General features: G+C 41.8%; 1 protein-coding gene across 1 annotated transcript in view; it reads left to right on the top strand.

Annotated features, from left to right (window-relative positions):
* Window positions 1–4676: 4676 nt before the first annotated feature.
* The window catches only part of LOC121718463 (NACHT, LRR and PYD domains-containing protein 12-like), a gene marked incomplete at its 3' end in the record, with an annotated part of 30279 nt that continues 27982 nt past the window's right edge, over window positions 4677–6973 (top strand). The window contains exon 1 of the mRNA XM_042103476.1: window positions 4677–4909. The remainder of the gene's footprint in view (window positions 4910–6973) is intronic.

Raw genomic sequence — 6973 nt, 5'->3', positions numbered from 1 at the left:
TAAAAAGAGACGATAAACAGGGGGTGCAGGATGCAAGTAGATAACGTCAGTATCTGTTGTTTACACAGCGGTTGTTGTTTCAGCAAAAGTAAACGAGACAAAGTTCTGTCACAGTGCTGAACATGATGTGATAGTAACCTCACTGAACTGTGGTCGGGGGTGAAGGGGCAGGGTTGTGCACAATTCGATTTGCAATTCTGCTCCCTGTTTGCTATACCTCAATTGAAATGCAAGCGAAATTCAAGAATTGAATTAGAATTTAAGAGCCAGTTTGAATTCAATTCTGGAATTTTGCACAAGCCTGGTGGGGGGTGGGAGAGGGAGTGATGAGAGAGAGGAGTGATGTGCTACTCTGGGTCATAAGAGGATGTAAAGGAGAAGGTGCTACTCTGGGTCATAAGAGGATGTAGAGGAGGAGGTGCTACTCTGGGTCATAAGAGGATGTAAAGGAGAAGGTGCTACTCTGGGTCATAAGAGGATGTAGAGGAGGAGGTGCTACTCTGGGTCATAAGAGGATGTAGAGGAGGAGGTGCTACTCTGGGTCATAAGAGGATGTAGAGGAGAAGGTGCTACTCTGGATCATAAGAGGATGTAGACGAGTGATGTGCTACAAGGTCAACTCTGGGTCATAAGAGGATGTAGACGAGGAGGTGCTACTCTGGGTCATAAGAGGATGTAGAGGAGGAGGTGCTACAAGGTCAACTCTGGGTCATAAGAGGATGTAGAGGAGGAGGTGCTACTCTGGGTGCAACAAGGTCAAGCTCAAGGTCACAAGGCTAGGGACACTGTAAAGCCCAAATAGTCAAACTAACTCGAAATAATGATTTAACACAACTAACTCCTAACTATTTTTGTTTCCATGTCATAAATGCATACCTTAAAGAGCAACTCGACCGATTTGAGAGTTACCTTGATTCTCATAATTCTTTTGCAATAATATTAAACTAATCAAAGTGTTTTCAAGAGGTTTTTATATATTATTGCTGATGGTAGTTGCACTAAAGTACCAATTTAAGAAATGTGTCTTTTGCCTTTGCCTTTTGCTTTGAGATACCAAGTCATAATTATGAGATATAAAGTCATAATTATGATATTATTATGACCGCCGCGCAGCGAAGCGGTGGTCATATAGGTTTAGTCAGATTTTTTTTTCTTTTTCGCATGTCCAAATTTCCGTCAAGGATTCCCGGGACACTGTAAGACCGGGGTACACGAAACTTGGTGGGCATGTAACCCCACATGGATAGCATGGAACCATCGTTTTTCGTTTTGATCTGTAGCCCCCCCGCTGTACTGGACCCCCCGAAAGGAGGGTAGGGCAGACACAGTTTTCTGTGAATATCTTGAGAACCGTAGGGCCTAGGATGACCAATTTTTTCCGTATGTTTGCCTCCAGGGGTCATGTTAACCCATTCCATGTGCACACATGTGCATAAACAGATACATTCACAGTAATCATACGTATGACACATACTCACACAGTAGACATATGTACGCATGCATGCACATGCACAAACACACATACGCAGGCAAACACACAAGCACGCACACACACACACACACACACCCACACACATAAACATAAACGTGTACACACACACATGCACACAATTCAAGAATTTCTCAGAATTATGAACAGGCAAGATGGGGGTGAGGTTGTATAAAATCAATTTTACATGTGAAATCTATGAACTAATCATGTTTTGGTACTTGTTGTCTAGCAGATACCAGTGAGAATTGAGTGTGGATAATGCAATTTAGTGAGACAGTTAGAATCATATAGGCCTTTCAGCGTGATTTATTTTTGTGGAAAAAATGTGCTGGACTGGGCGGCGTCATATTTTGTACCGCTCTGCGGTACATGTAGTTATTTTGTTTTTTTGTTTGCTTTATTTTGAAAAACATAGAGGGAGCCAGTATGCTAGTGTAGGCCAATGTGTCCGGGAGTGATTATTCCAGCCTTTCTCACCGGGAGTGAGAAACACTCACACCCTTTTGCAAAACAGTTAACACAGGTGTCATTCAAAAGCCCCAAACTCTATTGGTTTTCCCATGCTAAACAAAAGGAAAACATCTTTTCACAGGTGGTATAGATTCCTTGCATAAGTCTCTGATACACCTGTGTGAAACCCCTTTGCACAATTCTTCAATCAGCAATCATTCATTATAAAGGAAAGGGGGGTTGGGATGTGATTGTGTCATTACTGTAGGTTACTGTGTGTGTGTGTGTGTGTGTGTGAGAGAGAGAGAGAGAGAGAGAGAGAGAGAAAGCAGCAGAGGGTGATCTTATCAGCACCACAGAGGATTGTGCCAAAGGTCATTGGTGGCATTTCAGACTGTTACTCTGGGGCTACACTGGGCAGTGGAGCCACAGGGTGGTGTGTGTGTGTGTGTGTGTAAAAGACAGAGAGAGAGAGAGAGAGAGAGAGAGAGAGAGATAACGTGTTTGATTGTGCATGTGAATGAGCACATGTAGTTGGAAGTGAGTTAGAAAGAACTGTGGAGGGGGGCTGGCCATGGTGTGATGTAAAGTGAATGACTAAAAACTGCTAAAGGCAGAAATGCTGGCTGCAAAAACTACGTGCTACGTGCAATTGACCTCTCCAGAATAAGTCCCGTCTCCGTAACTTTTGTATCCATCCAACTTCCGGGCGTGGATTGTCTATGGGAAATAACATGGCGTTTCGAAATATCATACCAGTAAAACATCTGTAGGTAGCGAAGTTGAAAAAGCTGGTGGGCAGATTGGCCTACACACTTCTGCCATCTAGTTTCCACTGGATTTTTTTTATTGTCGGTGCCGTTTAAGTAGTATAGGCTACTGTAGACTATACTACTTAAACAACACCGAAAATCAAAAAATCCAGTGGAAACTAGATGGCAGAAGTGTGTAGGCCAATCTGCCCACCAGCTTTTTCAACTTTGTCACCTACAGAGTTTGACAGGTACGATCTTTCAAAACGCCATGTTATTTCCCATAGACATTTGACTACCGAAGGTTGGATGGATACGGACGTTAGGAGGCGGGACTTATTCTGGAGATGTCTATGGAGTGGGGGAAAAAAACTTAAAGGCGTTGACATATCTCGCCAACAGACTGGCTGATTATGTAATCTTGACTAGGCTACGTTCCATAGTTGCCAAGTCCGCTTATAATACGCGACTTTGGGCTTGTATTTACGAGAAGTCGCTTGGAAAAATGTGGAGTCGCAGGTTGCGGTTTGTTGGGCTTATTTTTAGAAACTTGGTTGCTTAATGCCAAAAATAATACGCGACTCTGTGCTTCACGTTTTTGTAGGCTGGTCAACAGTAGGCATATTTATTAAGTTAAGATTTAATCCCTTGGCGATCAATAAAGTAGCCTATCTATCTATCTATCTATCTATCTATCTATCTATCTATCTATCTATCTGTTTGTCCAATCAGTTCTTCTCATTCGCGCACTAGGCCTACTGCGCACGCAAGCTCATTCGTGCATCATACCTCTAACGTCACGCGGGTAAATCTCAACAACAAAGTCGATCTGGCTAGTGCAAGTTACGGAGTTTTTGCGATAGTAGTAGGCCTACTGGTTCGTAGTGAGAGTTGGCATAATGTCCACAAAGTGGTCGAAGTATGGGAAAAAATACAATCCTGACTGGGAGAGGCAGAAAGAGCTCAAGGATTGGATTCGTCCCGTTACAGGGGATAACAGTAAGGCTCTTTGCAGGTTCTGTAAGGCAGAAATAAGAGCACACCATGCAGACCTTATGCAGCATGCTCGCACAGAAAAGCATAGAAGGAATGCTAAACCATTCTCATCATCAAGATTAACGGATATTGGATTCACAGTAGTAAAATCATCAACCAAAAGCCAAATGACAGAGCTTCGGCTCGCAACCTATGTGGCATGTCACACGTCTATACGCTGTATTGATTGCTTGGGGGAAATAATTGGCACAGATTGTGACATGGACGTGGGCATTCACCGAACAAAATGTGCAGCACTAATTAAAAATGTCATTGCCCCGTGTATGTTCAACGAACTACTGAAAGATATCGGGGAGTCTCGCTACTCTCTCATCATAGATGAAAGCACTGACATCAGTAGTGTTAAGCAGCTGTGTGCTGTCATCAGGTACTTCAGCACTTCTCTGAAGAAGATTGTCTCCACCTATTTAGGTTTAATAGATTTGAAGGGAGAAAATGCCGTGGCCATAGCTTCCACGCTTTATTTTTATATTTTATTTGTATATGTTATTTATTTTATTTATAAAAACCTCTCTCTTTATTATTATTAAAATATGCTTTATTTTTATATTTTATTTTTATATTTTATCTTTAAAAACCTCTGTCTCTCTCTGCCCCCCCACACACACATACCCCCCCCCCCCCCTCTCTCTCTCTCTCTCTGTCTCTCTCTCCACATACACACACACACACACACACACAAATGTGTGTCTTGTACAATGATTTTTAGATTTCTGTTTTGTAAAACTTGAAAAATAAAGTACGTTTTGGCTTTGGAAAAGTAATTGTTTCACTCATTATACAAATAGTATATGCTGTTTAGGCAGGTTACAGCGACTTTGGGGCACCTTTTTAGGCATTGGGCTTCTTTTGGGCTTCTTTTTGAGGTGAGAGTTGCTTATTTGTCTCGCGAGAGTTGGCAACACTGCTACGTTCAAGTTTTATTACGTTTTAATCACGTGATAGAGCGCAACTATATTTGGGTTCTGAAATCGAAAGTAGCCCTACGACAATCCTATATAGCCCAACTTTTACCTTAGCCTACATAAAGTAGGCTACAATAACTGTGGTGTTACCTTTCAAAGAAAGTGGAGTCGAAAGCACAGCTTACTTCGGCTTTCAGAAACCAGAGGCGAGTCTTACAACGATGCAGTATTATTGGGTTTTACAGCTCGGCCAGGTAAGACTTCGACATATTGAGCTCATACCTGTCAACATTTAGCTTTCAAAAGACGGGAGATTTTTTTTTTTGGGGGGGGGGGGGTCAGTGTTTATACCGGATCTGTGTTTGCATATTTAATACGTTTCATACACGTGTTTCAGCACTGCATTTCGGTCGTTGCTTTTACCTTACCATTACTTTAAGCGTGCCAGTTATGTATCCACCAGCTGCCTGCCTGCAGCCTACTTCCAAAACTCCAAAGCTGCTTGCTGTCAGATTTGGTTCCGAGGGCACAAGTTCAGTGTATCAACAATACTCAATACCAGAGGGGTATTCCAAAAAGGAGGTGTAACAAACACTGAGATAAAACTTAACCTCTGGGTTGTCTGAACCTGTGGCGACTAAACCTGAGCTGTCGGTTCCAAAACACCGGTTACCAGTTAGTTCAATTAACCCTGTGTTATATAACCTAGAGTTGTGCGCGTTCACGGCGAACTTATAAAGGCATCATCTATTGAGAGTCGAAACCATGAGTAAAACCGGAGAAACGAAGAGCACCGTATTTTTCTAAGGCGGGGTAGCAAAGTTCTCCTCGAGGCTTACGAGGAGGAGAGAACTGTAATAACTAAAAAAAGAGCAATACTCATGCGTCTGCCTCCGAGACCTTGCTTGGCAGAGAATAGCCTAACTAACCGTGTAAATGCGTACGTTTAGGATATCCCGTTTAATGTCAAAAGCACAATTAAACTAGATGTACCGCATAGCGGTACAAAATATGACCGCCGCTCAGTCCTGGACATCCGTTCCGCGAAAATAAATCACACTTCAATTTGTCTCCATATTTTACTCCATCCCCCACTCTTGAAACTTTTGTGTATGCTTGTTTGGCATGCCTGTGTGTGTGTGTGCGGCTGCACAGAAAGTAGCCTACTGGTGCTGAAAAGGTGAATAGATTGTAGAATAGCCAAAGAAGATGTAGCATTGTTATAAAACCTTTAAAATCTCTAAACAATCACAAGTAGGGCAGTTCATCACAGTTCATCCATTGCAACTGGATTGATGAAAGGTCACTTACACCTGTAGGCTACATTGTATTTGGGAAAAGCAAAAGGTATCAGCATAATGTTATTTATTTATTTATTTATTTATGTATTTATAAACAAAAACATCTCTGTCAGTTCCATGCCGTTTTCAACAGCTATCAAAAACAAAGGTCATTTTTGGATGGATGGATGTTTCTTCTTCTACATAAGATTTTAGTCATCTTTAGTTCATGTAATACTTTATTGTCAATGCACAAATTAAGTAACAGTAGTCTGAAACGTTATTGTTAATGCACAAATTAAGTAACAGTAGTCTGGAACGAAATGCTGTTTTACATCTAACCAGTGGTGCAAATAACTGACATGTCCAAATGGGCCTTGATGAAATGCGTCGCTAGACTGTTCATACACATTTTAACGGGCTAAAGTTGAAGAGCTATTGTCCGTTATTGTTCGTGCAAATATAGGCTGATTCATGTTCCCTTGCATTGTGTAACTGAGGTCCATGGCTAGTCTGGCTTTCATCAGACCAAGCTCAATCTTTTAAGAAATCAAAAAATAAATAGCGGGCAGATCAGGCTGGGTTCACCCAGCCTAGTCCATAGGCACCCGATATTGTTTAATTTTCCGATTGAGATATACACGCTCTGGCTATTCTAAATGCAAACATTTAGTTATGACAAAACGGTAACTAACAAACTAGATCCTAATAGAAAGCTGTTAGCTTCCCTAAGCTACAGGTAGGATTATAAGGTAGGGCTATTTACAACATAAATTGTCAATAGGCTATGCTGGCGACACAAATAAAATCTCCTTTGGAAACCAATGGCTTACGCCTTACAGTATCAAGCGTAGGGTGATATCAGGTAAAATGGGCCATCAGCTAAAATGGGCCATTTAAGGTTTGGGGGTCCCAGCCCCTCTGGAATTTAGAGCCAATGACTGCAAAGGATTTCAGACTGTTGTCATAACTGTGCTTGACAAGTAACAGGTGATTTGATTGGTTTATGGTTGCTATGGTGGGCGGGGCAATAGTTCA

Source organism: Alosa sapidissima, chromosome 9 (assembly GCF_018492685.1).
Source record: "Alosa sapidissima isolate fAloSap1 chromosome 9, fAloSap1.pri, whole genome shotgun sequence".
Lineage (NCBI taxonomy): Eukaryota > Metazoa > Chordata > Actinopteri > Clupeiformes > Clupeidae > Alosa > Alosa sapidissima.
The sequence above is the reverse complement of the archived record's forward strand: the minus strand, read 5'-3'. Positions and strand labels throughout refer to the sequence as shown.